Genomic DNA, 26,051 nt, shown 5'->3' on the forward strand with positions numbered 1-26,051 from the left:
TGCAGTAGCCCTGGGGCCAGTCAGCGCAGGACAAGATGTAAAAAATGTGCTCTACACCGCAGCCAGGGAGAATGGCCCTACCTGGAGCCTCTGGCAGAAAGCACCAGGGGAGACTCGAGGTTGACCCCTAGGGCTTTGGAGTCGGGGATGCAGAGGATCCAAGGCCCGCTATACTCCAACTGAAAAAGAGAGATTAGCAGCATATGAAGGGGTTCGAGCTGCTGCAGAAGTGATCGGCACTGAACTGGCACAGCCAAACTGGCCAAAGAAACATTCCATACCATGTGACGTCATGCTCAGCACATAAACTGGGGGAAAGCTGGCCGGGGGGGCCGCTGCTCGGGGACTGGATGGGCATCGGTCGGCGGGTGGTGAGCAATTGTACTGTGCATCACTTGCTTTGTGTATTATTATTATTATCATATTATTATTATTATCATTTTATTTCAATTATTAAACTGTTTTTATCTCAACCCACAAGTTTTTCTCACTTGTGCTCTTCTAATTCTCTCCCCCATCCCACCGGGGTTGGGGGGAGTGAGCGAGCGGCTGCGTGGCGCTCAGTTGCCGACTGAGGTTAAACCACGACATCTGTATCTATAAAGGCAAACACAAATAATGTTATTTCCAATTGGGTTTACTTAACTGTACTTCTTGTGAGTATGCGATGAGAGATAAAAGACATTAATGTCTTAGATGAATTCCTGCACTGGCATGTGCTTAATAGTAATTTTCATTATAAACTTTCCTTAATCAATCATACAATTGAAGAATAAGAGTCAGAAAAGACCTGTTAGATTGGATTCTAAGTTTCATATGGATAGTGCTTTGTAACCTGGAAATGGGAGGCAGAAGATCTTTATGCCATCTGTTCAATTCTGTCCCTAGTCTGTGGGCTGGTTTATGGCTAACTTAAATTAAGGCAGTAGATACCGACTTCCTAGGACCTGCTGTGTTGGCCAGGATTTCTAAAGCTCTCTCTGCTCAAACTCTTGAAGCTCTCCAATGTCAGGGAATGTGGCAGAAGGCAGAGATAAGTACATCTACCCTGCTGAACCAGGTGACTGTTAAGTCACCTATTTGGGGAATTACAAAAGGGACCTAGGTTAGCGACCTGGCTGGTTGGATTACTGAATCCATCTTGCAAGAAAGTTTATTCCATACAATATTCAAATAAACAATTCTCAAATATTTTTATCCAGACCTGTTTCTAAAGAACTCAGATGATGCACTTTGAGAATTTCCTAGGATGTGTTTCTGCAATCTAAATGTATTTTGCTGAAAAAGAGAAGAGAGAAGAAGAGAGAAGAAGAGAGGAGAAAGAAAAAAGAAAAAAAAAGCCTTATAGAGGTCTGTTTAGCTTTATTTCAGACTAATAACCTTACACTTGAACTGCCTTAAAGAAAGATTCTTCTCTGTTCTTCACTGTATTTCTCTTTCAAATTTATTTTATCTTTCAAGGGAAAAAGCAATGTAAGTAACTCATATGAGAAAATTCTATCACTTTTCAATGTTAGTTTTCCTGGCTGAACAATGAATACCATTTGCATAGTTTGAAATGCTTTCAAGATGCAAGGAAGTTTAAAGGCTAGGATACTAACTGATGTTTAGTGGCTTAAATAAATGGCAGATCCCAGAACTGTTTCTTTCCAGTTTAAAACTGACAGGGGAAAAATGTGATACAAACATGGATGATGGCAGAACACATTCCTAAAAATGGCATTTTTTTACGTATTCTAAAACAAAACACCAATTCACATGACTGAGATCTGCATGATTAGATTTAACTCTCTGTATTCAATGGAAAAAAATTATTTTATATTAGTGAGCACCTAAGTTTACCATATGTTCATTGAGAAGAAGAAACCAATTTTCATCACCCGTATTAACTGGTAAACTTATGATTTTTTATTGCAAAATCACTTTTATTTCTCTTCAAAACTTTCTTAGAGGAACAAGTATCTAGGAAATCCACTGCTTTTCTTGAAAGTCTTAGAATAACAGGCTATATTTCTGATGTCACCATTAAATTGATCTCATGCTTTAAAATGTGCAAAAGTGCTCTCAGCCTTGGCTGCTTCTGTATCCTTATAAGACTGTACCTGACAGTTCAAATATACAGCTGGGGCCCATAAGTTATATTTTCTCACATTGATGCTGGGAACTTTTTTGAAAATTACACTGTCAGTGGTGGGTTGACCTTGGCTGGCTGCCAGGTGCCCACTAAGCTGCTCTGTCATTCCCCCTCCTCAACTGGACATGGGGAGAAAATATGACGAAAAGCTCGTGGGTAAACATAAGGACAGGGAGATCACTCACCAATTACCATCACGGGCAAAACGGACTCGACTTGGGGAAGTTAATTTAATTTACTGCCAATCAAAAGTCAGAGTAGGATAATGAGTAATATGAACTAATCTAAAAACACCTTCCCCCCACCCCTCCCTTCTTCCCGGGCTCAACTTCACTCACAACTTCTCTACCTCCTTCCCCCCGAGCAGTGCAGGGGGATGGGGAATGGGGGTTGTGGTCAGTTCATCACACTTCAACTCTGCCACTCCTTCCTCCTCATGCTCTTCATCTGCTCCAATGTGGGGTCCCTCCCATGGGAGACAGTCCTTCACCAACTTCTCCAACGTGGGTCTTTCCCACAGTTCTTCAAGAACTGCTCCAGCATGGGTCCTTTCCACAGGGTGCAGTCCTTCAGGAATGGACTGCTCCAGCATGGGTCCTCTCCATGGGGCCACAGGTCCTGCCAGGAGCTTGCTCCAGCATGGGCTCTCCATGGGCTGCAGCTTCCTTCAGGGCATATCTACCTGCTCCGGTGTGGAGTCCTCCATGGGCTGCAGGGTGGATATTTGCTCCACCATGAACCTCCATGGGCTGCAGGGGGACAACCTGCCTCACCATGGTCTTCACCACAGGCTGCAGGGGAATCTCTGCTCCCGCGTCTAGAGCACCTTCTCCCCCTCCTTCTTCACTGATCTTGGTGTCTTCATACTTGTTTCTTTCACATATTCTCACTCCTCTCCCCAGCTGCTGTTGCACAGCATTTCTTACCTTTTCTTAAATATGTTATCACAGAGGTGCCACCAGCATCGCTGATTGGCTCAGCTTTGGCCAGCGGTGGGTCCATTTTGTAGCTGTCTGGAACTGGCTGTGTCCAACATGGGGGCAGCTTCTGGTGTCTTCTCACAGAAGCCACCCCTGCAGCCCCCCCGCTACCAAAACCTTGCCACGTAAACCCAATACATCCTCCCATCAAAAAAAAAAAAAATTCTACTCTTGTATGATATAAATCTAATATAATTGAATGGGGTTTTCTTCAGGTATTCATGAGTTACAAGGCTAGATCAAACTTGTAAGAAAAGGACACTATATTTCAGTCTTTACCATTCCAAGCTCTGTTTCAATATTTTACGCACATAAATTCCTTTCCAAAGGTACTGGTCATCCACATCTATAATCAAAACTGCAAAGTGCACACATGCCTTGCACATTTTAAAACTGGCCTAATACATTTTTCTTGCTTATACAGCATTAAAATAACCAGGAACAATTACAAAATGTGACAATTTAACTATTCTTTAAGAACTATAATGAGCGAGCATGTCTCAGACTAGTCTTTTTCATTTTATTTGGCTGTGAGGTACTTCAGGATATTTCAAATACTTCTATAGCTGCATTTATTGCCTGTTTCCTAGGTCTGAGTTTTAGATATACTATCCTACCAAAACTTTTTAAATTCCCATTTGAGTCCCATAATACATTGTTGAAAAGTTAGTGTAATGTACATGGGAAACAAAAGGGGGGGGAAAAAAGGAAAATGTACTCTACGTATGATATTAACTTTTCAAAATACAGCTAGTCAAAGCTAGAAAAAAAGAAAATTGAAATGTGCTTTGCAGTGTCCATTAAGATGAAACATCTCAATTTACAGGAGTTTCCTGTCTGATTATAACACACACAAAACTAAATACATAAATATTAATTTTATTAATTTTATGAAAGCAATGAAAAAAATTATTACATTTATGGGGGACTCAGTGTTTTATTATGTGAAACACTAGGAGGCATCAGTTGGGTAAAAAAGTTCTTTTTCTAAAAATAAGGTAAGAAATTAGCATAGATGTAATCATCTTGGAAGTTTAATACTTTCAAATGTTAAAGGATATACATTATAACTAAATTATGCAAATAGCCAGAACTCTATATTCTCATTGATATGAATAAAGGACAACATTTAATTTGCTAACTATTTCAAACCAGAGTACTATGTTCACAGATGCAACACAAAGTGCAGTTGTACATTATATTACATTTTTAAATATAACAGAATAGTCCTAAATGAAGATAACTTACTTGTTCCTCAATATTATACTTTTTGATAAAACTGCAAAATACTGATGCCTGCTGTCTTTTATGCACTGTCTCCTGAACATATGCTCTTAATAGGGTAAGTGCTGTGAATTTAATACAGTCCCAGGCACTGTCAAGAATTTTAATTGCTATTGCAGGATATCATCTAGGCAAAGCTGTTTTTAAAAATCTCAGGACAATCACCTACTAAATTTTAAATGTATTTTCCAAAAGTGGTGAATAAACAGTGCTACAAGTGGCTCTTCCTTTTAGCATTGAGTCATACAAAACCAGCAATGTCAAAATTGAATTTTCCTTGCTTCAGATTGCATTTAACAATGACTAAGCAACAGAGTTATAGTTGTCTTATAAATTAATCAGTTGAAATTGAAATGTGCCTTGCCATGCTACAGCAATCAGTTTTTATCTCTGCCTAATCAAAACGACATGTGAACTTCCTAATCCTTTTGTAAGGCACATAAGACTTTGTTGTCACTGTTGGTTTTGTGAATCGCCTCTATAAACTGTTCTGATTTCCTAAAGATGACAGAACCCGATGAACAGACAAGGTCTACTGCACTGCAGTCAATGAGACTGTGAGATTAAGGTGGAGGACTGAAGACACTAGCTTTTAATCATGTGTCCACATGTAACATTGACCATCAGTCCTGAGGTCAGAGGACCCAAGTAATTCCTGTATTTTAAAAATAGAAAAATTAAAAAATTGGGGGTTTGTGTGTGTGTATCAATTTTTCACTTGCACCATCAGTGGTATTTATTAACCAGACTTCTTTTAAGCACATTTTGCTTTTGAAATAAGATGCAAAACTGTATTTTCAACATTTCCATATACCAGAGTACTATTCCTATTAAGCCTAATGTTTTCTAGCTGTTTTGAATTACATATACATTTTTTCTACTTTGTACATGTCTAAATTGCTACAGAGCCTAAATGTGGACATAGAAAAATATATCTGTTAATATCATACAGCAAGATTTAAAAAGCTTAAAATACATCACAAAAATAACTGCTTTGGTTATTCTTCAAAATGCTGAAGCAGAGACTATAAACTTTTTGAAATTATATGGCACCTTATTTATGTTCATCTTTATAATCAGTGTTTTCAAAAGAATTTCATTGCATCTTATTTGACTTTTGGATAAATTATTATGTAATTTAGAATAATGATGTCTAAGGTAAAAATAGAGTCTACATATCATAAAACAAATGATCATTCTTTCAAGCACCTAGTTCATGACTTCTTACTCAATGAAACATAGAAATACTCCTTAGCTCTCTGTGAAGATGAACTGAAATATTTTGCTGAACAATAAATTAACCTGTTACAGAGAAAAGTAAAATAAAAAGAAACAAAACTGACAAAAGTATTGAATTCACAACTCCTGCTCAGATCCTGTTTCTATGTAGTTATATTTACCTACTAAATAGTGAGTTACTCTACTATCAAAATCTTTCAGAGGAAAACTTTTGGAAAAATCTTCAGAAAGTTTCATTTATCTTTGTCTACAATGCATTACAAGTTTTAAAAAAAACAAACCCATTTAAGATAGATATCTCTGTTTTTGAATACACATGTTGCAGGTACACAGATAAAGAGACTTTATAAAAAAGAATACTATATAAAGTTCTAAGAAAAACTCTCTGACTCCTATAATGAAAGAAACTTCACAGTAGGAAAGTATTTGTATGATTATCCTTATGACACTCCAAAATTAGTAGCTCATGAACATAATTCTGAAAGATTTCATCTCGCACACTATTCATCATTTAGTACCAATTTCTACAAGGCTCTTTTTAAGCCTGATTTCCTTTTTTTTTTCTTGGTCAAGTAATCTTTAGAGTACACAAACATTTGACTACTGCATTAATGTATAAGAAATCGAAAGTGACATTCTTTTCATCTCTATCCTAAGAAAACTGTGGGACAGGCACAAGGTTTAGGTCTTCTAGGGACCTGATCCTGTAAATCATTATTCATATGCCCTATCCATTTTCACACAAATAGTTGCAGTTGTCAGTGGGACTAGTTGTGTAAGTACTATTTGCGTGAAAGAAGGTTTTCATGTTCAGGCCCTAGAATTTTCTTCTGATGTTATCTATGTAAGGTATATTAGTAAAAATATGTATATATATACATCAAGATTTAAAAAAAAAAGGATGCATACTACAAGGAACATAGACACCCCAAATTAAGGGCTGTTCTCTTAAGTTCTTACTCAAAGAAATTTTCCATTGCTTCCGAAGGGACTTAAGAGTGAGCAGAGACTTCACTATCAGACCCAATATGAATTATGTGTTCATGAACATAGAAAGAATAATACATATTAAATTGTCCTGGTTTTGGCTGGGATAGAGTTAATTTTCTTCCTAGTAGCTGGTATAGTGCTGTGTTTTGGATTTAGCATGAGAATAATGTGATAACACACTGATGTTTTAGTTGTTGCTAAGCAGTGTTTATACTAAGTCAAGGACTTTTCAGCTTCTCATGCCCTGCCAGTGAGGAGGTGCACAAGAAGCTGGGGGGGAGTATAGCCAGGACAGCTGACCCAAAATGGCCAAAGGGATATTCTATACCATATGACATCATGCTTAGTATATAAGCTGGGGGGAGTTGACTGGGGGGCAGCAATCACTGCTCAGGGACTGACTGGGAGTCGGTCGGCAGGTTGTGAGCGGTTGCATCACTTGTTTTTTTTTCCCCCTGGGTTTTGTTCTCTCTCTCTCTCTCTCATTGTTTTACTTTCCAATTTATTATTATTATTATTATTATTATTATTATTATTATTATTATTATTATTATATTATTTCAAGTATTAAACTGTTCTTATCTCAACCCACGAGTTTTCTTACTTTTGCTCTTCCGATTCCCATCCCACCGGGGGAGGGGAGGATGAGCGAGCAGCTGTGTGGTGCTTAGTTGCCGACTGAGGTTAAACCACGACAGAAATGTAATATAACACAGGTATTTTAATAAAACTGATAAAGTAAGAAAATCTTGTGGATTTTTTACTTCATGTTAGGTTCCTAGAATCATGTAATAAAAATAATTTACAAAATAGCAAATCCCCAAAGTGGTCAATTGCTTGAGTGTTTGAACTGGAAATCAGTATGCAACACAAAGGTTAAAACAGGTTCATAGGTGGTTATATTTCCATGCCCTGCCAAGCCTCTAGGGATTAGTTATTATACTCCATGTAAACATCTTTACTCTTCTAACACAATACTCTGGAAAGTGCCAGTAAAAAGAAAACTAGTCACATTTTCTTTTAACATAATTGGTTTACCATCCATTTTTTTATAGTTCTTTTAAAGTAAAGATATGAAACTAGGACATTTGCAATTAAGCTGATACATGCTAGGAAAAATGCATTATGTGTCAAAACAACACTTTTCTGACCACTAGTAAAATACTGACGAAGTGCCTTTCTCTGCTTAATTCTCTTAAATCTTTAGTCTTAAGATGTGTATTACAGTACTGAATTTTAGGATACAGGTATTTACATTATAATTATTATATACAAATTATTATAAAATTATTACATACAATTATAATTATTATATACAAAGGAAGAAAATAGAACTCTTCTATAAAAGATAATGTTTAGGTTCCCACAGTGATTCATTAAGTTTTGCTTTGCACTGTGCTGCTTTTTTTTTTTTTTAGAAAAGGAATCATAGAATCATAGAATAGTTTGGGTTGGAAGGGACCTCTAAAGGTCATCTAGTCCAATCCCCCCTGCAATGAGCAGGGACGTCTTCAACTAGATCAGGTTGCACAGAGCCCCGTCCAACCTGACCTTGAATGTTTCCAGGGATGGGGCATCTACAACCTCTCTAGGCAACCTGTTCCAGTGCTTCACCACCCTCATTGTAAAGAATTTCTTCCTTATGTCCAATCTAAATCTACCCTCTTTTAGTTTAAAACCATTACCCCTTGTCCTATCACTACAGGCCCTGGTAAAAGGTCTGTCCCCATCTTTCTTATAAGCCCCCTTTAAGTATTGAAAGGCCGCAATAAGGTCTCCCAGGAGCCTTCTCTTCTCCAGGCTGAACAACCCCAGCTCTCTCAGCCTTTCCTCATAGGAGAGGTGTTCCATCCCTCTGATCATCTTCGTGGCCCTCCTCTGGACCTGCTCCAACAGGTCCATGTCTTTCCTGTACTGAGGACTCCAGAGCTGGACTTGTTTTGTTTTTCAAGCTGACAGAAGGTCGCACTAAGTTTTATGGAAAATATATGTATTACAGTTACATAATGCACCAATAGTCTTAAAAGTGTTTCATTTACATTAAACTTTATCTTAGCACATAAGTAACTGTACCACAACTAACCAGTTTTGTAAGGCTGATTAGCTCTACTCATTCATGATAAAAAATGTAAAAATTACTTAAAATACTATGTAAAGACCAAAGCATACTATTCCAAAAGAGGTTCACAGCATATGACTTAAACCCCCACAACAATATAAGAAGTCTTTCCATCTCAAATTTAAGTATTCAAATGAAAGATGCACAAAGTTAAACACTTATAAGCATGCATTACCTAAATTCAAGAATTGAAGAGCCTATGATACAATGAAGTTTAAGAGCATTTCATTCTTAAACTGGATTGCTTCCTTAGTCTGATAAATCAGGGTACAAGCACTACAAGGTCATACCATTTGGTGAACTATTAAAACCAAATAAGCTTCAAACACTTCATAATATCAAGCATACAAATGAGGCAAACTAACTTCATCAAAGTTTAAACACATGACATTCATAGGGACAAGTCTGCAGTAATTTGACTAGCCAGCGATTTAGCTATGTTACATGTCTGAAAAGTTACTTTTAAGTAATTGACAGTGTAATCATACACTTAAAAGGTCTGCAAGCAACTTCAATCCCAGTCCACATACACTGACTGATACATTCTTCAAACGCAATAGGAAATGTACATGGGACTTTTCTATGATGCCCACTATATTTTATTTCAGTGATGAATTTCACATGTACTTACATTATAAACATTTAGCTGTTTGGATGATCATACTAATCCTTGAGATATTTTCCTTTCTTAGGAAAAAAGAAAAAAATTCCTTTACTTCTTCCAGCCTTAAATATCCACCACCTGGTTCAACATGCAGCCTCCCTTAATCACACACACAACCTTCAAAGTCAATCCAATAAGCAGCCAGAAGATGTCTGGGGTGTGTGTGTATGCGCGTGCGTGTGTGCAGCAATGAGGGAGGAGAAAGTGGCTGAGTTGTCGATCGGATTAAAAGTAACCGGGCTCGTCCTGAAAGCATCCAGGAAGGAAGTGACAGCAGGCGAATGGGAAAAGGCGAGCAGCTCACAGCCTTTGTAACATCGCGGAGGGGAAGGGGGGAGGCAAGGAAAGGGATTCAAACTACACGCCTGATGAGGTGTCTTTTTCTGCTTTGCTCCCTCTTCCTCCCTTTTCTTCCTTCTCCGTGTCTCAATTTCTCTCTCTCCCACAATCCCAAACAAATGACTCTCCTCCTGAGCTGGAGAAATAATCAGTTCCAGTCTTGCAAAAAGGGGGCGGGATCAGATCCCGAAAGCATTTTAATAAGACAAACATAGAGCAGCAGCAGCAGCAGCAGCTGCTCCTTTTCTTGCCCCTCCAGTCTAAACTAGGTTGAAAAATGGCTCTACTACACTACTTTAATTATGTATATGGTATGCAGAATAAATCACTGAACATCAGCACCTCAATCAAGCACTTTTAAAATTATCATTGCATCTTGGGTGAATCAATCTTTCCATTCCTGACATTTTGCTAATTTTAGTTTTACAGTGGGGGTGATGACATGGCAATACACAAACCTAATCACAATCCTTTATTACACAGAGCAAAGACAACACATCGAGTCAGTGAATATTTTCCCCCTTCTGGCAAGGTACAGTAGCATGAGGACATAAGATCACTGCAAGAACTGGGAGAAAAATCAGTCTGGGTCAGCTCAGACACAGGCAAAGCAATTTCTGCATGCTGAATTAGTGAAACAAGAAAGGCTGTCCGGTATCCTACAATGGCAGCACTGACCAAAAGAGTATGCTTTCTGCATGTGAGACGTTATGGGGTGGAGGGGCTTTGAAATATCCTTAAATGTTGCAACCCTTAAATACCCACGATCATCTGCTTCCATGCTCCGCGGGCACATTGCTCTGCATCAATACATTCTGTGCTTTATGTGCAGGGACACACAGAAAGGTACCTGGGTGAAATCGAAGATGCTGTCAATCATGAAGGGAAGGGAAGGCACGAAAAGTGGGTGGCGCTGTGCAACCCCTGCAAGCAAGAGAGTCTCAGTCATCACTGTTATCATCTCAGTGGTAGGGGCTGTCAGGCCAGCAACTTCTTCATCATTTTGGAAACATTTCCACAGCAGAACTGGGCAGTTGGCGTTAGGTATTTTTAGCCCCCATGACATTTCCTACCCCATCTCCTTGTACCTTTATTGGGCTCTTTCTCCAGAGCCCTCAGTCTGTAAAGCAACCCAACTTCCCAAACTCATTAGGCTTCATATCCAATTGCTGGTGAGTTCATCCCAACACGCTGTGCAAGAAGCAGTACCACACAGAGCAGAAACAATCCTGATGGCAAAGTTTGGGGCAAATAAGCAACTACATTCAGCAAACAGGAATGCTGGTTAGATAAAATCCTGTTTACTTCATTGCACAGGTCCAAATCATAGCCTACTGTCTGAGATGGTCTCTTGTCAGATTTATCCACAGAAATGCAGTATTCCCAACACACTGTATAAAAGAACAGGATGGTTTTTTATATGTTCATTTGCTTTTATAACCAGATTGAAAGGACTGTACTGCATGTGAATTTGAATCCAAAATAAGCACATGTAATAATGAGTAAAACTGGACTTTGCATATACTTGTTTTAATTTTTATGTAGATAGCCAACTTTTACAATCCTCTGAGAGTAGCAGGAGACTTTATAAAGGCACAGACCATTATTTTTATGATAGAGTACAGTACTGGAAACAGGAAGAGCACATATGATAAAACTAAGACTGAATTCAGACAACTGATAAATTTATATTTGTTTTATTTTAATATGAGTTCTTGGTCTTGCAGTCTTTTTCCCCATAAACATCTCATTGGGCCACTGACCTACTTCTAAAGTTCCTTATTTGACAATGAATAAATGCCTTTTAAATTTAACTATACTTCTTAAAACATGGATGTTCAAAGCATGGTCAGAGCAAAATGAAGCTAATGGAGTTCTAAAATGCAGCCTGCAATTGTTCTCAACTCAGATCCCTAGAGAGTACCTTTTACTGACTACAGGTTTAGACAACTTAATGGACAGAGTTACATTCTATAAAATACACCCACTACAACAATAACAATAATACTGATGTGTCTAGAACCATGAGGTAGCCAGACATGAACCAAACACATTGTAAATGGTGGCGAGAAGCATATATGCTTGACCAGTGTCAGCAGTGAAGCCCAATATAACATTGGGAAAGAAATACTTTCTCAGCCCCAGGTTTGGCATGAAGCACAGTAGGAAAGGAATATGGAACAGTTACATGGATTGTACCCTTGCCTCTTCTGCAGACAGTTTTGGTCTCCTAGCATGGCACCCAACTTTCCAGTAATATTGATATTTTCTTAGTGGCAAAAATAGAAAATTGTGTTAAGACTTCACACTTTTGTGCTCTAATTGAAAAGGACCGTCATCTGCTTTGTTTTGTGCAGGATATAAAGGTTTTCAGGTTTCTTGCCAGTTGATAAAACAGCCCTTCAACTGGCAGGAGAGAACTTGACTATTATCTTAGCTTAAAAGAAATTATTAGAGTAGGCAAATATTTCAGAAAATAACATATACAGCAGCTTGACACGTCTACTACATCTCCATGTGGGTTTTTGTGGCCTAATCTTTAAATAGTTGTGACCTTCACATACTAGAGTATCTTAAAGCCATGCCAAGTTTTTGTCATGAGTACAATTCATCAAATCCTTGTAAAGAACATCTCGATTTTTAAAGCAGGGTTCAGATGCTAGATGGACAAACAGAAATGAGGGAAGTGATCATGCTTTCTCACTCATCTCAGGGTTAGATAAGGCATGAATATCTTATGAAGTGTCTAGGATCTTTTGCTATTTTGCTGCATTTAATTTTAAAATCTGGAATAATTTCAAACAGTGAAAAACCTTTGTTATGGTATCTGTACTTGTACTGATGCTCCACAAATGGACCCTTTTTGAATTTCTTGCAGGACAAATCTACTCTTTTGGATGTTGACAGTTCATGTGTAGGTCTGCTGACAAAACTACTTTTTCTTATTCCACCACTTAAGGCATACACTATTTTAAACAATGAGACATTAGTCAAAATGTAATATTATAAAATCAGATCCCCAAAGTTTTATCAAAGAGTGAAGTGTGTCCAAGTATCTCTTTCCCTTACAAGTGTGATTATCTCAAGGTGGGCTTGGAAAATATTCCTTTGAAGATGATTATCAAAGTCCATTTTTATTCTTTTGTGGATGCTGAACATATCTTTCCCTTAGGAGAAATGAGATTGCCAGCTTACATCATTTAATGACATTTAAACTGAAAAGCACTACAGTTACTATGAAATGATCCACCTTCTTTGTATCTTAACCCTGGTGTTTAAAGGTGTTTCTGTTCAGCCCCACTCCATGCCACCACCTCGCTATCTTGTAAGAGCAATACAGTAAAACACTTCTTCCCATGTCTGTCTGCTTTTAAACTTGGCCCACGCTGGGTGCAGTGCTTGAAATGAGCTTTACAAAATTATTTAAAAGTGAGCTGGGGCAGTTGCCACAGCAACCCACCCTGAGAGAAATCAAGGCTATAGATTCATCTACCCCACAAGATCATTCAACAGTACTGTATCTGCTCTTCATTCATTCAGAATTTTCCATTAATCCATATGCTTTTATAATGAACAAAAAATATAAATACAGATATAATTTCAAAGATAATAGTATATATATTCCAGGAACACAATTTAAATGCTTTATAAACCATTGCAAATAGCTGAAATGTACATGATTCTTTGCAAAATCATTTAATTGCAAAAATTTGCAAGGTAGGCACAGCTGTCACATGAACTTTAAATAAAATGGCATGCCATTACTAAAATGGTGTTATATACATCAAGCAATGATTAGAGAAAGCCTTTGTCACAGGTGTACTTGTAAGTATATAATACAACAGAGCTTGCTCTCCAGACTTTGCATTTGACATTAAATCTGAAAACAATAAATAGGACTTTGTAATATTAAATGCAATAAATATTAAATACTCACCACGTATACCCTCTTTATTGTCAAAATCATCTGCCTCCAATGCTTTACTTAATCTTTTTCATAGTAGTTACTTCACAATTTACAATTGTTTTTCGGCACCTTAGATGTTTAAAAGCACAAAAGTAGTATATTATTTAAATGCAAACATATAGTACTTAAATATATTTAAAGATATTTATAAAACAATTTATATAAAAAGAATATGAATCTTTACTGGTATGCGCTTAGGCCTAAAAAGAATATCACTTGTAAGTAACTTTAAGTTTTCAGAATCTGTAATAAACTCCATCTGAATCCTACTTTAGGGATGCTACACTGTCAATAAAATCATAAAGCTATTGATCTTGGACTGTACTAATCTTCCAATAGGTACTTAGAAAATTATTTATGCTTTTATGCGCTTTTTGGAAAATGTAGTTGATTTATTGTTTGATAAATGTCAATTTAAAAAACTGCCAAATGCTAAAATGTTAAAGCTTGGAATATTAATTTATTCCTTCTTTTAAGAACTATTGTTTGTTCTGCAGCTACCCAAGGAAGTTTCTCCTCAAGCCTGCCTCTAGGAATGCAACACTGAGTATCATCAGGTGAATCTTTTTAATTGAAATACCCATTTTTTGTTGTGGAAAAGGTGTCCTTATGTAAATCCAAATAAACTATTTCTCACTGCAGTATAATAGGTGGCTATACTGATAGTTGCTGTTTGGAGAAGTGACCGCTGTAGTCTCTGTCTTGACCTCTTGTAGCCTGAAAATATTTTGACTCTATATTGATATTTTTTAAAAGTTTCACACTTTTTTTTTTAATTAAAAAAAAAAACAAAACGGCTTGAGGATTCCAGTTCAGTGAGATTTGGGAAGGAGTGGCTAATAGGAAGGACACATGATGCACAGTGGGTAAGTAACACAGAAGTAGGTAAGTTGCTCTCTCTTTAGACCCCTCTGCTAAACACAGCGCAGCTCAACAGCCAATGCGAGTCGGGTGCCCCCCACACAGGGGGCATTGCCTGAGAATCTACCGGGGCCGGGAAGTGGTGTGGTGGGGCATTGCCACCCCGGTGACTGGCGGAGGGTCCAGCTTTGCTCCGGCAGCACCACCAGACCCTTCCGGTCGGGGGGCAGAGTCACCGATGACTCCCCGCCGCGTGTGCAACTGCGGGGAGTAGAGGGCAGGCGTCGGGTGCTGGCTGCCCGGAGACCATGGGTATGCACAACCACGACACCTTTTGAGTGCGGGAGAGAGACGCCCGTGTGGGTTTGGAGGGAGTGCGGAGAGTGGCGCCGCCGTCCCCGATGAGGAGGGAGCGATGCGGGGCTGCAGCTGCAACAGTATTTTGTCTACCTCTTCGACCTTTGGAATAAATAAGACCATTTGTTTGTGGGACTGAAGTACAGCACTAGCTACAGCTAGCATTTTGTGCAATGCAAATAGGCTTTGTAGTGCACATGAATAATAGTCTCAGACCATGTTGGGTAAAATATATTGCTGTCTACCTAGCATGTGGGATGGCACATAGCCAGTAGTGACAGAAGTCTACAGGGAGGTGTATGATATGAAAATGTGTATTAATGAGCAGGGTGAGGCTGGTAAAGTTATTTGATCTGTAGCTAGTGGGTGACAATGTGGTAGATAGTTTATTCTGGGAAAGGGAATGGCAGGGGGCTTTTCAGTTTCTGGAAGGCAATGTGTGTGTTAACATGCATCATGACTGAGTGACTATGGTAGGAGGAGTGTAGCACATACTTGGCAATGTTTGTAAAGATGGAGTAAATGGTATTTCTGGTCTAGATGGAGAGCTCAGAGGTAGAATAATCTGGGGCATTATCTATAAGTTTCAAGGCTTTCAGAAAGTTGTTTTTTTAATGTTCCTTTTTTTTTAAAAGTGTTTGGTTTTTTTTTTCTGCTACCTTGCTGATATTTTCAAGGGCCTTTGCAGGGAAGAGACTAACTGATTGTACAGGGGAAAAGGATGCCAAATGCAGAGTCAACAATAAAAAGGGGGGCTGTTTGTTTTGCTAAATTGTTCCATCTCTAGTAATCTGAAGTATTTCACTGTTAAAAAAGGCAGTTTCTGAAAACGTAGTTTGCAAATTTATATTGTCCTTTAAATATTCCATAAAAAGTTGTCCAAGACATTATTTTTATCTAAGAATTTCTTTACTGTACTGTTTGTTTTGTTTCTTTAACAGTATTTTAAAACTAGAGATAGGAGGAAAATTTTTCATAGACAAATGTTTTCTTTCAACAGAAAGATTAGATATTATTAAAGTTGTTTTGATACCAGCAGAGTTTAAACCTAACCTTATGTAAATATGCTCTAATTGTTGTAGCTTTAGCTATCCTGCAGAGCATTCCTGAGGTCAAGGATGGAATTTTAACTTACCTTAGAATAACAATCACAAGGACTTGATCAATTAAGGATGTATAGAATGCTTACAAAGCCTTTGGAAAGATAACATCTGTAGTGGCATCCTGAAGTTAACTACGCCTCGGAATGAATAGGGGGCACCCACCCAAATGACCACCGACGACCACTTGGGACCCCTGCGCATGCTTAGTATAGTTTCACAACGTTAGCAATATGTAAATGTAGTAGATAAGAAGGGTCAATGTGACGTATACTAATGAATTATGCAAACTTGAGTGTATAAATATGCTAAGTATTCTGTTTAACCTTACACTCGATTTGGGGAACTTCCCCCGAGTGTCCAATTCTGCGCACTATCGAATAAAGCAATGTCTCCTTCCTAAACGTAGTCTTTTCTCTGCGTTTTGGGAGTTAGAGTAAAACGATAACAGTTTTCTGGTGACCCAGATGGGACCTCTAACTTGGAATAGACCTTGACTTGCTGCGTACCACCGGAGGGGAGCTCTCACTGCCTGGACTCGGGCGCGCACCAGAGGATTTCTCCAGGGACTCCATCCGTGATCTCCCCGCCAGAGGGTGAGTAGCGAACCAAAGTCCTTAGAGACATTGTAATCAGGTAATTTGGTTCCCCGAGTAAATCATATCCACTATTAGGAACATATTGAAGGGATAACAAGGTTAAATTTTGGACTATTGGAAATCTCCTCATATGCTATTACGGTGACGACCGGAGTATGGGGAGTTGGGTTGAGAGCGCTTCTCTTGGTAGCATTGGTAATTGTTAAAAGTCTGTTTGTTAGTCTGTTTGTTCTGCTTGTGTTCTGTGTTATCAAAATGGGTAATGTACCCTCGGCAGAAGGTGGCATTACCAAATGTTTGCCATTAGGATGCATTCTGGGAAATTGGAGTAAATTTGGGGGTGATCCCCTTACCCGAAAGAAGTTAATTATGTATTGTAATGACTGGTGGCCACTTTATACCCTGGAAGATGGGGAAAAATGGCCGTGGCTCGGGACTGTTAATTATAATACTATTTTGCAGTTAATGTTGTTTTGTAAAAGGGAAAGGAAATAGGATGAGGTGCCATACGTCCAGTTGTTGTTTGCGTTGCAGGGCAATTATGAAATCCAGAAGAAGTGTGGGTTAGTCTCAAAAGATTCGAATGTGTTATTAATGGAAAAAGATCAGAAAGGACAGAAAGGGTTGTCGCAATGTTGTTCAGCATGTATTGTTGGGTCAAGATGTAAAAAGCTTAAAGATGATGAGGAGGATGAGAATGTGGAGTTGTTGGTTGCCCCTCGAAAGATGAGTGGGCGTGATAAAGGAATATGAGACAGTCAGGAGGATGAGATGCCTCAGCTGGAATCTGACGGGGAGGAAAGTGATATAGAAAGTAGAGCTGGTAATGATCCTGTTAGTCTGATTGCTAGACAAACGAGGGACAAGAAACCAATTATACAAGCCCCCCTTAGACAGGCTGTGGGGCCAGAAGGAGCCCCAGTATATGTGAAAGTGCCGTTTTCTACAGCAGATCTTAAAAATTGGAAAGATGTGGCAGGGTCTTATAGGGAAGACCCGGATAAGGTAGCCAGGACTGTGAGATTATAATTGAAAATCATGATCCCGACTGGCGGGATATGCAGGTACTAATGAATACCCTTCTTATGTATGAGGAAAGGAGAACCGTGCTGGCAGAAGCTAGGGAAGAAAATGAGAGATTGCATAAACAGCACGGAAGTGAAAGACTGAAGGAATTTTTGCCAACCGATGACCCGGCTTGGGATCCAAATGATGTTACTAAGAGATAGTTAATTTCAGGATATCAGCAATTGATTCTGTTTGGGATTAAGAACGGGATCCCGAAGCCCAAAAAATTGTGTAAATTATATCAGGTTGTACAAGGGAAAGAAGAGACTCCCTTGGCTTTCTATGAAAGATTGTGTGAGGTAGCCAGGCAGTGGACAGATTTGGATCCCGAGAGGGAATCAGATTGACGGGGACCGGAGGTAGATTCAAACTCCCCAGCAGAACCTCTGGTTACAATAAAGCTGGGGAATGAAAAGGTTAATTTCCTGGTAGATACAGGAGCTACATATTCTATTTTGAATTCTTGTAAAGGGCCTTTAAGTAAATTTACGATGCCGGTTGTTGGTGCGACAGGGAAATGAGAGGTAAAGCCCTTTTTCCAGCCCCTCAGGTGTGAGGTAGGAAAACAGACTGTCCTGGTTTTGGTAGGGATATAGTTAATTTCCTTCCTAGTAGCTGGTACAATGCTGTGTTTTGGATTTAGGAGGAGAACAAAGTTGATAACACACCGATGTTTTAGTTGTTGCTTGGTAATGCTTACACTAGCCAAGGACTTTTTAGTTTTCCATGCTCTACTGACTGAGAAGGCTGGAGGTACACAAGAAGCTGGGAGAGGGCACAGCCAGGACAGCTGACCCCAACTGGCCAAAGGGACATTCCATACCATGTGACATCATGCTCATTACATAAACTGGGGAAAGCTAGCCGGGGGGGGCCGCTGCTCGGGGACTGGCTGGGCATCGGTCGGCAGGTGGTGAGCAATTGTACTGTGCATCACTTGCTTTGTGTATTATTATTACATTACTATTGTTATTATCATTTTATTTCAATTATTAAACTGTTTTTATCTCAACCCATGAGTTTTTCTCACTTGTGCCCTTCCAATTCTCTCCCCCATCCCACCGGGGGTTGGGGGGAGTGAGCAAGCGGCTGTGTGGTGCTCAGTTGCCGACTGAGGTTAAACGACAGTCCTTTTTGGCGCCCAACATGGGGCACGAAGGGTTTGAGATAATAACAGGTTAACCGGAGCGTATTAAGGAACTTATATCTGTTAGTAGTTGTGGGTCACAATGTTGGTTCCTCTGTTCTCGATATTGATTTGTATAATCTGCATCGTGCTCTTTTTCCTGCTGTACATGTTAAAGATTGGTGTTGGTTTTTGCAGGTTGCTGTGGTCTGCAGTGATTAGTGATGTCTCGCTTGTGTGGTTTGCCTTTAGAACATTGACATTGGCGTTAGTGTGGTATGTAAACTTCGCAATAAAGCCGTTACTGTACCACGGAGACCATGTCGTGGAGACAACTAGCAATTACAGTGACTTTTCTGAGAGTTTTTTTACGGAGGAAATGCAGAATGGCAGTGTCACTACCTTCTTCTATGATGTTTCCTCCATCATTACAGTAACTTTTCAGTATTTTGAACAGCCTTGGGCAGTTAAGATACTTCTATTGGTACTTCTTGGGAATATTGTTTTGTTTTGTCTAAAGTTGGTAAGCAATTTAAGAATATCATCCAGAGATCTGCCCCAAGGCTGGATAGTTATGACTGGCAGGGTGTGTGGGACAAGATGGGCAAGTACCTAGGCCGATGGGCACCCCCAGTGTTTTGGAACTTCACCCCTGAACAAGTGCAGAATCCTGAAAAGTTAGTGGAATATTTGGACAAATTATGCTGTCACCCTGGCAACTCCAGAGAGATGCAGATCATGGCAACGTGCTGGGGCCTGGCCCATGCCTACCGAGCCCTGTTCAACACCATTCAGTGCCCTCAAAGGGAAGAGAAGGTCTCTGGCTCTGACGGTAAAACGACAGGCCCTGCGGCCACTCAGACCTGGGCGACACGCCCTGCGGCCACTCCGACCCCAGCGACATGCTGTGTGGCCACTCAGACCCCGGCGACAGGCCCTGCGGCCACTCCGACCCCAGCAACATGCTCTGCGGCTACTCAGACTCCAGCGACAGGTACTGTGGCCACTCAGACCCCGGTGAGAGGCCCTGTGGCTGAACCAAAGAACCAGCCTGTGCCGGTATCAGTCGCCCCTGTACACAAGAAGAAATCTTGGAAGCGGAAGTCGGCTCGTTTAGTAAGGGAGGAAGAAGCTTCTTCTAAAAGGGGGCTGGAGGAAGAAGTGTACGAGACAGATGACCCTAGAGAAGGGCCATCACGAGAACAGGAGGAGGAGAGCCGGCCGCTGATCGGGGAGGAAGAAGAGGAAGAACTCATAAACGAGGCAGTGACCACCCGATCTCTATCCCTGAGTGAGCTGCGAGATATACGAAAAGATTTCAGCCGTCGTCCAGGCGAGCATATTGTCACCTGGCTGCTCCGATGCTGGGATAATGGGGCCAGTAGCCTGGAATTAGAGGGTAGGGAAGCCAAGCAGCTGGGATCCCTTTCTAGGGAAGGGGGCATTGACGAAGCGATTGGAAAAGGGACACGAGTCCTCAGCCTTTGGAGGCGACTCTTGTCAAGCATGAAGGGAAGGTATCCCTTCAAGGAAGATGTCATATGTCGCCCAAGCAAGTGGGCCACCATGGAGAAGGGTATCCAGTTTCTGAGAGAATTAGCTGTGCTGGAGGTGATTTATGATGACCTGAACAATGAACAACTATCCAAAGATCCAGACGAAGTCAAGTGCACACGACCCATGTGGCGGAAGTTTATAAGGAGCTCACCATCGTCATACGCCAATTCATTGGCAGTGATGACCTGGAAAGATGGAGAGGAACAAACAGTGGATGAATTGGCTAGTCAACTCCGGCAATATGAGGAAAGTCTCTCTTCCTCCCTCGTCTCGGCTGTGGAGAAACTGTCCGGGGAGATCCAGCAACTCAGAGAGGATAGGTCCTACTCCTCACCTGTACGGACCAGTATCTCGGCTATTAGGAGTCAGCGTTCTTTTGCTCAAGAGAGAGAATATAAAGGGTACACACCACAGGGCACCCTATGGTTTTACCTGCGTGACCACGGAGAGGACATGAGGAAGTGGGGTGGAAAACCTACCTCAGCCCTAGGGGCACGGGTACGTGAGTTTCAAGGGAAAACAATCACAGAAAGAGGTTCTTCCAGGAAAATGGCTGCTCCAGTTTCCAGCGGGCAGTTCCCCAGAGAGAGTAGAAGGGCTGATCTTACTCCTGATCTTAATGAAGAATCTTCTGACTCATATGTACAAGAAATGAGAAATGAGTACTGTGATGAGGATTAGAGGGGCCCTGCCTCCAGCCAGGGGGAGGAAAGGGACAACCGGGTTTACTGGACTGTGTGGATTCAGTGGCCTGGCACATCAGACCCACAGGAGTATAAGGCTCTAGTGGACACCGGTGCACAGTGTACCCTAATGCCATCAAGCTATAAAGGGGCAGAACCCATCTGTATTTCTGGGGTGACGGGGGGATCCCAACAGCTAACTGTATTGGAAGCCGAAGTAAGTCTAACTGGGAATGGGTGGCAAAAGCACCCCATTGTGACTGTCCCAGAGGCTCCGTGCATCCTTGGCATAGACTACCTCAGGAGAGGGTATTTCAAGGACCCAAAAGGGTACCGGTGGGCTTTTGGTATAGCTGCCTTGGAGACGGAGGAAATTAAACAGCTGTCCACCTTGCCTGGTCTCTCGGAGGACCCCTCTGTTGTGGGGTTGCTGAAGGTCGAAGACCAACAGGTGCCAGTCGCTACCACCACAGTGCACCGGTGGCAATATCGCACCAACCGAGACTCCCTGATTCCCATCCATAAGCTGATTCGTCGACTGGAGAGCCAAGGAGTGATCAGCAAGACTCGCTCACCCTTTAATAGTCCCATATGGCCAGTGCGGAAGTCTAATGGAGAGTGGAGACTAACAGTAGACTATCGTGGCCTAAATGAAGTCACGCCACCGCTGAGTGCTGCCGTGCCGGACATGCTAGAACTTCAATACGAACTGGAGTCAAGGGCAGCCAAGTGGTATGCCACAACTGATATTGCTAATGCGTTTTTCTCAATCCCTTTGGCAGCGGAGTGCAGGCCACAATTTGCTTTCACGTGGAGGGGCGTCCAGTACACCTGGAACCGACTGCCCCAGGGGTGGAAACACAGCCCCACCATTTGCCATGGACCGATCCAGACTGCACTGGAACAGGGTGAGGCTCCGGAACACCTGCAATCCATTGATGACATCATCGTGTGGGGCAACACAGCAGGGGAAGTTTTTGAGAAAGGGAAGGAAATAGTCCAAATCCTGCTGAAGGCCGGTTTTGCCATAAAACAAAGTAAGGTCAAGGGACCTGCACAGGAGATCCAGTTTTTAGGAATAAAATGGCAAGATGGACGTCGTCAGATCCCAATGGATGTGATCAACAAAATAACAGCCATGTCTCCACCAACTAGCAAAAAGGAAACACAAGCTTTCTTAGGCGTCGTGGGTTTTTGGAGAATGCATATTCCAAATTACAGCCCTCTCTATCAAGTGACCCGGAAGAAGAACGATTTCAAATGGGGCCCTGAGCAACGACAAGCTTTTGAACAAATTAAACGGGAGATAGTTCACGCAGTAGCCCTGGGGCCAGTCCGGGCAGGACAAGATGTAAAAAATGTGCTCTACACCGCAGCCGGGGAGAATGGCCCTACCTGGAGCTTCTGGCAGAAAGCACCAGGGGAGACTCGAGGTCGACCCCTAGGGTTTTGGAGTCGGGGATACAGAGGATATGAGGTTGGCTATACTCCAACTGAAAAAGAGATATTGGCAGCATATGAAGGGGTTCGAGCTGCTTCGGAAGTGATCGGCACTGAAGCACAGCTCCTCCTGGCACCCCGACTGCCGGTGCTAGGCTGGCTGTTCAGAGGGAGGGTCCCCTGTACACATCATGCAACTGATGCTACGTGGAGGAAGTGAGTCGCACTAATCACACAACGGGCTCGAATAGGAAACCCCAGTCGCCCAGGAATCCTGGAAGTGATCATGGATTGGCCAGAGGGCAAAGGTTGTGGAATATCGCCAGAGGAGGAGACGACGCGTGCTGAGGAGGCCCCAATGTATAATGTACTACCAGAAAATGAGAAGCAATATGCCCTGTTCACTGATGGGTCCTGTCGTCTTGTGGGAAAGCATCGGAGGTGGAAAGCTGCTGCATGGAGTCCTATGCGACAAGTTGTAGAAACTGCTGAAGGAGAAGGTGAATCGAGCCAATTTGCAGAAGTAAAGGCCATCCAGCTGGCTTTAGACATTGCTGACCGAGAAAAGTGGCCAGTGCTCTATCTCTATACTGAGTCATGGATGGTGGCAAATGCCCTGTGGGGGTGGTTGCAGCAATGGAAGCAGAGCAACTGGCAGCGCAGAGGCAAACCCATCTGGGCTGCTGCATTGTGGCAAGATATTGCTGCCCGGGTGGAGAACCTGGTTGTAAAAGTCCATCACGTAGATGCTCACGTACCCAAGAGTCGGGCCACTGAAGAACATCAAAACAACCAGCAGGTGGATCAGGCTGCTAAGATTGAAGTGGCTCAGGTGGATCTGGACTGGCAACATAAGGGTGAATTATTTCTAGCTCTGTGGGCCCATGACACCTCAGGTCACCAAGGAAGAGATGCAACATACAGATGGGCTTGTGATCGAGGGGTGGACTTGGCCATGGACACTATTGCGCAGGTTATCCATGAATGCGAAACATGTGCTGCGATCAAGCAAGCCAAGCGGTTAAAGCCTCTTTGGTATGGAGGACGATGGCTGAAATATAAATATGGAGAGGCCTGGCAGATCGATTATATCACACTCCCACGAACCCGCCAAGGCAAGCGCCATGTGCTTACAATGGTGGAGGCAACCACCGGATGGCTGGAAACATATCCCGTGCCCCATGCCACTGCCCGGAATGCTATCCTGGGCTTTGAAAAGCAAGTCCTATGGCGACATGGCACCCCAGAAAGAATTGAGTCAGACAACGGGACTCGTTTCCGAAACAACCTCATAGACACCTGGGCCAAGGAGCACGGCATTGAGTGGGTCTATCACATCCCCTATCATGCACCAGCCTCTGGGAAAATCGAACGATACAATGGACTGTTAAAGACTACACTGAGAGCAATGGGTGGCGGGACATTCAAACATTGGGATACACATTTAGCAAAGGCCACCTGGTTAGTCAACACTCAGGGATCTGCCAATCGAGCTGGCCCTGCCCAGTCAGAACTTTTACGTACTGTAGATGGGAATAAAGTCCCTGTAGTGCACATAAAAAATATGCTGGGGAAGACAGTCTGGGTTATTCCTGCCTTGGGCAAAGGCAAACCCATCCGTGGGATTGCTTTTGCTCGAGGACCTGGGTGCACTTGGTGGATAATGCGGAAGGATGGGGACGTCCGATATGTACCTCAAGGGGATTTGATTTTGGGTGAGAATAGCCAATGATCTGAATTATGTGATGTTAAGTACTAATTATAGTTATAATAGTTATACTAATAATACTAATAATATTATATGCCATACTAGTGATATTACAAAAAGAATCACCCAGACTAATGAAGAATAACTTCAGTGAAACCAAGCAAAGCACAGTGATGATGGTACCAGAACTGACTTCAACATGAAACAATCCAACACCACATACCATCTCCATCTTTCCTGCCCTGGACGATTATTATGACAGATGGAGCCCGAATCATGGACTAAATGAACTCACCGAACGTTTTAGAGGGATGGCCCACAGACTAAGGGAATGATATCTCTGTGTGTGTGTGTATATATATATAAAAAAAAAAGGGGGTGGTGATTAATGGAAATGTACTGGAAAATATGAGACTTGAGCATGACACAGATGGTATAGAATAAGGGGTGGATATTGTCCTGGTTTCGGCAGGGATAGAGTTAATTTCCTTCCTAGTAGCTGGTACAATGCTGTGTTTTGGATTTAGGAGGAGAACAAAGTTGATAATGCACCGATGTTTTAGTTGTTGCTAGGTAATGCTTACACTAGCCAAGGACTTTTTAGTTTTCCATGCTCTACCGACTGAGAAGGCTGGAGGTGCACAAGAAGCTGGGAGGGGGCACAGCCAAACTGGCCAAAGGGACATTCCATACCATGTGACGTCATGCTCAGTACATAAACTGGGGAGAGCTGGCCGGGGGGGCCGCTGCTCGGGGACTGGCTGGGCATCGGTCGGCAGGTCATGAGCAATTGTACTGTGCATCACTTGCTTTCTGTATTATTATTATTATCATATTATTATTATCATTTTCTTTCAATTATTAAACTGTTTTTATCTCAACCCACGAGTTTTTCTAACTTGTGCTCTTCCAATTCTCTCCCCCATCCCACCGTGGGTGGGGGGAGTGAGCAAGCGGCTGCGTGGTGCTTAGTTGCTGACTGAGGTTAAACCACGACAATTGTTAATTTATGTAATTTTAGAATATTTAAACCTCTTCACCATTAGCTAGCCATTTCAAAAGAAGTTTCCACTAGGACAGTTCTCCCTCTTTCCCCCCAAGAAAAAAGGCTCCCAAGAAATACATTTGAGAACTAGCATTATAAGAAATTTTGGGAAATATGGGGAGATTTTTTTTTAAGCTGTGCGTTCCCTCCCTTTTCCTGAAATGGAACTGGCAGACTATGGTATTGTGATATTTTTCAGACATTTTGCAAAAAACCCCACAACCTAAAATAAAAAAATATGATTGCACCCCCACGCTAATTGTGTGACACTCAAGCATTTGTCTGTCTTGTGCTGCATGATGATATAGAAGCAGAATTAAGTATTCTGCAGTTGCTACAAATTAGATCAGTATCTACATCTGTGTAGACAATGGAATTCATAATTTTGAGGGCCAAGCAAAGTAGGGATTTGTTTTGGATAGACTCCTAGCCACAATTCAAATAAAATTCAAATCAGACCTGTTCTAAGAGTAGAAAACTGTTAGTCAACTCATTCTCCTGTTGCTGAAGGCCACTACGGTTCCCCATCCTGGCTACAGATACAAATTCCAACATACCCCAAGAAAGGTTGCTGTTACAATATTCCTAGCTTTAAGAAGAGATTCCTTTTTTTTTTTTTTTTTTTGAGGAAACCCAATTCTCAGGAGTTTTCCAGACCAGACTTTGAGATATATTTCAGATAAGCATCCAGATTTTTTGATGTTTCTTTGGTGATTTGCATCTATTTCAAGTTGCTTACTACTTTCTGTAACCAACATTGGAGTAAATGATATGCAAATTTAAAAGGTCAA

The 26,051-nt window shown here is 41.5% G+C and overlaps 1 protein-coding gene across 1 annotated transcript in view; it reads right to left on the bottom strand.

Annotated features, from left to right (window-relative positions):
• The window catches only part of LOC143171960 (myocyte-specific enhancer factor 2C-like), a 206,023-nt gene that overhangs the window by 176,314 nt on the left and 3,658 nt on the right, over positions 1-26,051 (bottom strand). Inside the window, exons 3-5 of the mRNA XM_076361146.1 lie at positions 13,687-13,785; positions 10,600-10,673; positions 9,378-9,433 (exon numbers count right to left, since the gene is read on the bottom strand). The gene's annotated coding sequence lies outside the window, so the exon portion shown is untranslated. The remainder of the gene's footprint in view (positions 1-9,377; positions 9,434-10,599; positions 10,674-13,686; positions 13,786-26,051) is intronic.

The sequence above is a fragment of the Aptenodytes patagonicus genome, chromosome W (genome assembly GCF_965638725.1).
Source record: "Aptenodytes patagonicus chromosome W, bAptPat1.pri.cur, whole genome shotgun sequence".
Classification (NCBI taxonomy): Eukaryota; Metazoa; Chordata; class Aves; order Sphenisciformes; family Spheniscidae; genus Aptenodytes; species Aptenodytes patagonicus.